General features: G+C 43.5%; 1 long non-coding RNA gene across 1 annotated transcript; it reads left to right on the forward strand.

Annotated features, from left to right (window-relative positions):
- The first annotated feature begins 2,089 nt into the window (after nt 1–2,089).
- LOC309360412 lies at nt 2,090–7,307 on the forward strand. The gene is made up of 3 exons (XR_014164118.1): nt 2,090–2,684; nt 3,729–3,815; nt 7,280–7,307. It is a non-coding gene; the product is annotated as an uncharacterized lncRNA (long non-coding RNA).
- Nucleotides 7,308–7,579: the final 272 nt, after the last annotated feature.

Here is a 7,579-nt window from a genome sequence, read left to right on the forward strand (position 1 = left end):
AGAATTCTAACATATGTAACCCGAGGTACCACTGTACTTTCTATGGAGGTGCTGGGTCAGAATGACTCAGCAGTAATGTGCTGTCGGTTGATTGGCTGTCATTGGTTTAAAAGAGAAACCTGTCCAGCAGTAATGGTGGTGGTGTAGAGGAGTGTGGTCAGACAGAAAGAGTCGTCCTATTTGCCTTAAGGAGCAGCCAGGTACTCTGTCTGACTGTATGAACTGCTTCTGTAGATATTTGTATATAAAGCTCACAATAAATAATACTGCACTGAAGAACCTGGAACTCTGAGCATTTCTGCTAAAGCGCTGCGAGGAATTCGTGACATGGTTCCCTTGGAATAAGGGACAGCAGAGACCGTGGTGCCTTTAGGATAGATGGTTTATTTACGCATATCTGCAACCTGAGCCTATGATTGAGGGGGTTGCAGCATTAGCACCCTGAGATGCTCTTGCTTCTCATATAACCAAAAGCCTTGGATTCAAGGAGAAATCAAGCATGTCTCTCCCTCAAAGGAAACTGCCGGCAGCATACTGCTAGCCTGGTTCCGACATACACCTACCAGTGGTCAAAGACTCTCATGAGTAAAATCTAAAAAAAAATGCAGTATAAACACCGACAACTGGGAAACACTGGCCTGCAAGCGCTCCAACTGGAGAACAGGTGTCATGGGCTTGGTAGACGCTCAAACTCAGGACGAAAGAGAGAAACGTGCAAAGAGGGAGGCACGTTTGGCAAACCCTCACCGTGATCAACTCTTGTCTGGAAACCCCAGTGTGGAAGGACTTGTGGATCCAGAATTGGCCTCAACAGTCACTTATGGACTCACTGTTAAAACTGTGTTTATGGAAGACAATCTTACTAAGAGTGATCGCCAAAGAAGAAGACACCTGCCCTGGCCTTTGTCCTTCCACTACCAGCCAGGTGAGGGTGGGAAGGGGCCCACTCATTTATCTTCCAGCACAAAGCAATATTTCTTATACTAATGACCCATTAATTAGGGCCATTACCAATAAGATGGCCTGGCTACTTCAACAATGGAATCTTCCACTGGATTGTGATGTTTGCTGGATCCAGGAATTAGAAAAGACTCAGGCATACAGCAGACCCTTCAATTGTCCTAACAACAACAACAACAACAATTTTATAATTTATACCCCACCCATCTGGCTGGGTTTCCCCAGTCACTCTGGGCAGCTTCCAGCACATATAAAAACATACTAAAATGTCAAACATTACCTGCCAAACTATTCTCCAGGGACAGTCCCTGATTCACAGAAGACGTCCCAGTTTCTGATTTGATCCTGGAATGTCCTGCTTTTCCTTAGGGCATCCCTGTTTTCATTGAAGAAATGCTGTAAGATATGGAGTTATACCATGGGTAGGCAAACTAAGGCCAGGGGGCAGGATGTGGCCCAATCGTCTTCTCAATCCAGCCCACGGACGTCCAGGAATCAGCGTGTTTTTACATGAGTAGAATGTGTGCTTTTATTTAAAATGCATCTCTGGGTTATTTGTGGGACATAGGAATTCGTTCATTCCCTCCCCTCCCCCCAAAAATAGAGTTTGGCTCCCCACAAGGTCTGAGGGACGGTGGACCAGCCCCCTGCTGAAAAAGGTTGCTGACCCCTGAGTCACACCAGAGTAAAGGAGATAAGTAACTATACACCTTTAGAAGACATCTGAAGGTAGCCCTGTATAGGCAAGGTTTTAAATATTTGTGTTTTATTATGTTTTTATATATGTTGGAAGCTGCCAAGAGTGGCTGGGGCAACCTAGTCAGATGAGCAGGGTATTATTATTATTATTATTATTATTATTATTATTATTATTAAATAGTGCATCCCTATTTCCATTGAACAGATGTTGGATGATATAATACAACCTACCCCCTGCCCCCGCTCCAAAGCTCACTACACTATGTACATAGAAAACATATAGCAAGGAAGTAAAGTTAAGCAAATATTGGGAGGCTGCATGCATGCATGAATTCTTGAAGAGGTGGACCATGCTGACTTAGGTAGACCAACGGTTTGACTCAGCATAAAGCAACTTCTCATGGAAACAGCTCTTCAACTCTGGGTCATTTCCTATTTTTCTGCAATTTCAGCCTGGCAGCATTTAGATCCCCGCCCGACGTAATAATCTGGAGACTCGGTGGCGATAGGGATCCTCTTTCCCATCTGCACCCTGAGATAGGAAAGCAGAGAATACAGCAATGGCTCACCTTGGCACTGGATTAGGAGCAATTTAAATCCCCGGCATTAAAGGGCACGGAAGAAAAATCAGCTGGATAGGCAAGATAAATCCGCCCGGCCCAGCAGCAACTTCATGCATCACTGTCTCCTCACTTTCCATTTCGACACACCACCAAAGGGCGCAAGCTTACGCGTCATGCTGAGTTATTAAGAGATAGCTGTGTCAACGTCAATCATGCCATTTGAGCTTGTTAGTCAGAACTTGATTAAGTCGGCAATGCCTGTCAATCTGTCCGATGGAAAAACAACAACTTGGCACGTGATGGGAAGCAAGAAGGGAACTTTCTGCTGTCAATTATAGCCTTTCTTCCACAATTTTTTTTGCAATTCAGCCTAAGTTGTGCAGCTGGAGAGAAGGAGGAAGAAGAAAAAGAGGAGGAGGAGACAGTTGGTCCCAGAGCCAACTGATATGCCTACTCAGATGTGTAATTTTAATCTTTTTGCTTTAACATTGCTAGTTTTACTTATATTGGGGGGGGGGTGATATATTAATTTGCTTTTAAAGTTTTGTTTTCTCAGTATTTTTAATACCTAACTTATATTGTTTTATTTGAACTGCCTAGAGGTTTCCTCTGATAAAGTAGTCCATAATACTATGTTAGTATTAGAGCCAGTGTGGTGTAGTGGTTAAGAGCGGTAGTCTCGTAATCTGGGGAACCGTCTCCGCTCCTCCACCTGCAGCTGCTGGGTGACCTTGGGCCAGTCACACTTCTCTGAAGTCTCTCAGCCCCACTCACCTCACAGAGTGTTTGTTGTGGGGGAGGAAGGGAAAGGAGAATGTCAGCCGCTTTGAGACTCCTGAAGGGGAGTGAAAGGTGGGATATTAAATCCAAACTCTTCTTAGTATGGGATAATGTAGTCCCATAATGTAGTCTGTAGTCTGCTGGCAGTAGGAGTACAATATGGGCATGTCTTTAAGTTAACATCTTACATTAAAAACCTGACAGTACCAAATTATCGAAGGCTTTTCACCAAAGCCAGACTAAACGTCTTTCCTTCTGCAGTGTTGGATGGCAGGTTGAGAGGAGTTCCCTACCAGGACAGACTTTGCTCGTGTGCTCAAGACATCGATTCCATACAACAGATTTTGTTGCACTGTGCAAAATATGAGCAAGCCAGGGCTGAACTGATATTACCCTTGCTGGTACCTTTCCCAGGAAAATCAGAGGCTCACTCTGTCAGGTTCCTATTGGAAGACCGGACAAATGCTAGAACATTAGCAGTGGCCAAGTTTTTATCGGTGGTTGCAAGAACCAATGATCCCTATGTTCTGAACGAATGCTTGTTTAACCTGGAGGTAGGCTGTATGAATTGTGTATTGCTTTGTAATGATTTGTTGGGTCTCTGGACCATAATAAAGGTTGTTGATGATGATGACTTTAGTAGTGTGCTTGTGTGTATGTGTGCGCCTTATTTTGGCATGCCCATGGAACTTCCTGAATGACTTTTTCACATTCTCCATTGTACAGTGCACAAACACCAAATTATTCTGTGCATGCTAAGGCTGAAAGAACTTTTTCTGAGAGAGCTTTCTCTAGCACAGTGCGGGATGTGGGGTGAGAAGAAAGCTATAAGAAAATCTTGAAATGTTGTGGAGGGGTTTCAAAACTGGGTGGTTGTTGGGGGGGGTTGGAAGGGGTTACTTCTCTGGCATGGGTCTTTGAAAGTGGGAAGACATTTTTAGGTTGAAATTTAGCACATAGCCAGGGACTATATCTGTTGCAGATATTAATATTAAAATTGTGCCATTTGAAGTGACTGAATGCATGAAAACTGTCCTTTTGGAATAAAAACCTTGTCAAGTTTAATTGTTTAAGTTTAATTCAAAAGTTAACTTGCAGAACTTTTTTCAAAAAACAGAACAAAAGCACCAAATATACATCCAAAATATCTATACAATGTATTGTGCTGTCCAGCACAGGTTCAGCATCATAGAAGTAAAATAAACTTATAATCAGAGCTGACAAACATACCTCTTTCTTTCTTTCTTTCTTTCTTTCTTTCTTTCTTTCTTTCTTTCTTTCTTTCTTTCTTTCTTTCTTTCTTTCTCTCTCTCTCTCTCTCTCTCTCTCTCTCTCTCTCTCTCTCTCTCTGGCATTGCATTCCAGCCCCTTTAGCCTAAAGCTGTTTACCTGAAGCGCTTCCTTTACATCCTTACTCTCAGAGTGGGTTTTCCCAGGGAAAGGAGGGGGTGGAACAGCCCCACTCTCAGACCAGTGACTTGAAATCCCTTGAAATAACAGGGAAATAAAACGCTGGATTGGCCGAAAAAGACACAGATTACGTAGCTCCAAGATGGGATCAGTCTGCTTTCCAAAGCTGCAAATACCAGTCCAATCTTGTGCCCAAAACACCCCCCTAATTGTTAGTGCTGAGATTATATCCATAATGATCTTTCATTCCCCAGTTTAAAATACCCTTTTCCCTGTTCACTACATCTTATTTCTTCCACTGCTCCCCCCCCCTTTAAAATCCATTTTCCCCCTCTTGCTGTTACAGCAATAAAGTAAAAGGTGACCTAGTTTTAACTTGTAGGTCCCTTTCCCTCTGAATCAATGCGCTGCTCTATGGGACATTTGCAGAAATCGTTCTATCTTCTACTTGATCAAACAAATTGGGGAAGACGGAGGGGACGGGGACGGACAAATCCAAAGGGGGGGGGGGAGACAAAGACAAATTATTGTGGCTATTGGGGAGATTTCCTGTGCATTTTCATGAGTTCTAAAAAATCACCTATGCTACAAAAACACGCACATAAGTCATTTACGAAGCATGGTGATTGGAACGTAAAATTGCCTTTCTTTCCGAGGTGATGGCATTCTGCGATGAATTCCAGGTCCTTGGCAAGTATCCTGGAGGGTGAAATAATACATATGATTAAGTGCTATTTATTGATAGTCACAAAACATTGTTTCTTGTGGCTAAAATTAGATGATCTAATTGGTTGCTAGGATTTGGTTTGGGGAGAAAGCGGAGATTATTTTCAGCACAGCTAAAAACTATTGTGATCAGCATGGCCACAGCAGTGTGGGTGGATGCTGTGCATCCATAGGAATAGAGAAAAATGAGAGATGCGGATTGGGCGAGGAATCTCTGGGAAGAATTCAACAGAGCACTGTGGAGATCGTTCTGTCAGCTTACCAAATGGAACGGTCTCCCTTTCCTCCCCCTATAGCATGCTTTGCTGTGGGTTCTCCCAACCACCATCACATCCAAGACATTTGGGGGTGCAGAGGAGATAGCAACAGGAGATGCATACCCTCCAAGTGTCCTTATTTTCCGGGGACTGTCCTGGATTTACAGAAGCTGTCCCAGTTTCTGATATGATCCCAGAATGTCCCGCTTTTCCTTAGGATGTCCCTATTTTCATTGGAGGGTACGGAGTTAAGTTACCCCAGAGCAGGGCCGGATTTAGGTTTGATGAGGCCCTAAGGTAATGGGGCCCTTTATATGTCCAGCTGTCTGTCAGCAACAAATTGTTGCTGTTTTTCGTGTTGAATATATGCTATTTGGCAATTTATGGACCTAATAGGTATCCAACGCCATTTGCACATGCAGAATGTAGGCACCCTATATATAGAAATGAGCAAACCAGGGATATTTTAGGGAGCAGGCTAGCAGGCGGGGCCCATGATTTGCATCATAGGAGCCTACACAACACAAAACCCTGTTGCTGTATGCAAGTTTTATTTTATTTGTTTTTTTTATCTTCTATTTTGGAAATGTACATCCAGGTTGTTTTTTTCCCCTTTAATTTTTTGGGGGGCCCCAAGAGAGTGAGGCCCCAAGCTATAGCTTCTTTAGCTTATACGTAAATCCAGCACTGCCCCTGAGCCAAGGAGATGAGTAACTATACAATCTTTAGAAGACATCTGAAGGCAACCCCATATAGGGAAGTTTTAAAAAAATGTTTAATGTTTTATTATGTTTTTATATATGTTGGAAGCTGCCCAGATTGCCAGTGACAACTCAGTCAGATGCACAGGGTATAAATAATAAAATTATTAGCAGTGGTAGTACTGTGATACCTCGGTTTAAGAACAGCCCTGTTTACGAACTATTTGGTATACAAACTCTGCAAAACTGGAAGTGGTGTTCCGGTTAGTGAATTTTACCTCGGTCTACGAACAGAAGCTGAATGGTAGAAGGGCACTGGCTGTGGGAGGCCTCATTCGGGAAAGCACGCCTCAGTTTAAGAACAGCATTGGTTTAAGAATGGACTTACGGAACATATTACCATTTTTCGCACCATAAGACGCACCTAGTCTTTAGAGGAGGAAAACACGAAAAAAAATATTCTGAATCAAATGTTGTACTAAACTATTTAAAGCAGCTGGTTCCTGTCCACTTTGCTGCTTTAAAGCAAGCCACAGAGGAGAGACGGACGGGAGCCATGGCTCCCCTTCCTTCCCTCCTCTGTGGTTTGCTTTAAAGCAGCAAAGCGGACAGGAGCTGCTTACACATCCCTCCTCCGCACAGCATTCACTTCATAAGACGCACAGACATTTCCCCTTACTTTTAAGGAGGAAAAAAGTGCATCTTATGGAGCAAAAAATACCTTAAGTTCATAAGCTGAGGTACCACTGTAGTATCATCTTCATCATTGAACAGGACATCCCTATTTTCATCGGAGAAATGTTGGAGAGTATGTAAACCTGGACACTGCATGCACTGTCCATGTCCTTTCTTTGTGTGCCCTCTCCAAAGAAGGTCCAGAGGGTGGCATCACAAGCAAGGGCCTTTTCAGTGGTCGCTCCTCACTTGTGGAATGCTCTCCCCAAGGAAGCACACCTGGCACCATTGTTGTCTGCTTTTAGGCGCCAGGTATAATCCTGTGCCTGAGGTTCCCCATCTCTGCCCTAAAGCCCGAACACACGAGTTTTTCCTGGGCGTGACAATGTTCCAATCCCTTGCTTCTCAATCTGCTAAGGCTACCACGGGTCTCATCATGAACAGGCCGCATCCCTCTCTAGAGTCTGATGTCAGTGCCTTATTCGTGCTCCATTTCTTGTTTTTACAGCGTAGCTGGCAAAGTATCTCATTCGATTTCCTTTTTCGGTGAGTACCGAACCTCTTTTTCTTTTCCGTAAGACGGGATGCTTGCTTTGCTTGTGTGAATTGCACTTCAGGGAGGCTATGGAAGCTCCTGTTTCTTCTCAAATAACAAGTTACAGGAGCAAGAACAAGGGTGTTAAGATCACATTTAATTTTGATGTTAAGGGGCAAGAATGCAGCAGATAAAATAAAACATCTATGCGAAAGTAATACGTTCCCCCCCCAAATGCAATGACTCCTTCTGCGAGTCATTTCCATTTACTTG

Source organism: Podarcis melisellensis (genome assembly GCF_964234715.1).
Source record: "Podarcis melisellensis genome assembly, chromosome: 17".
Classification (NCBI taxonomy): Eukaryota; Metazoa; Chordata; class Lepidosauria; order Squamata; family Lacertidae; genus Podarcis; species Podarcis melisellensis.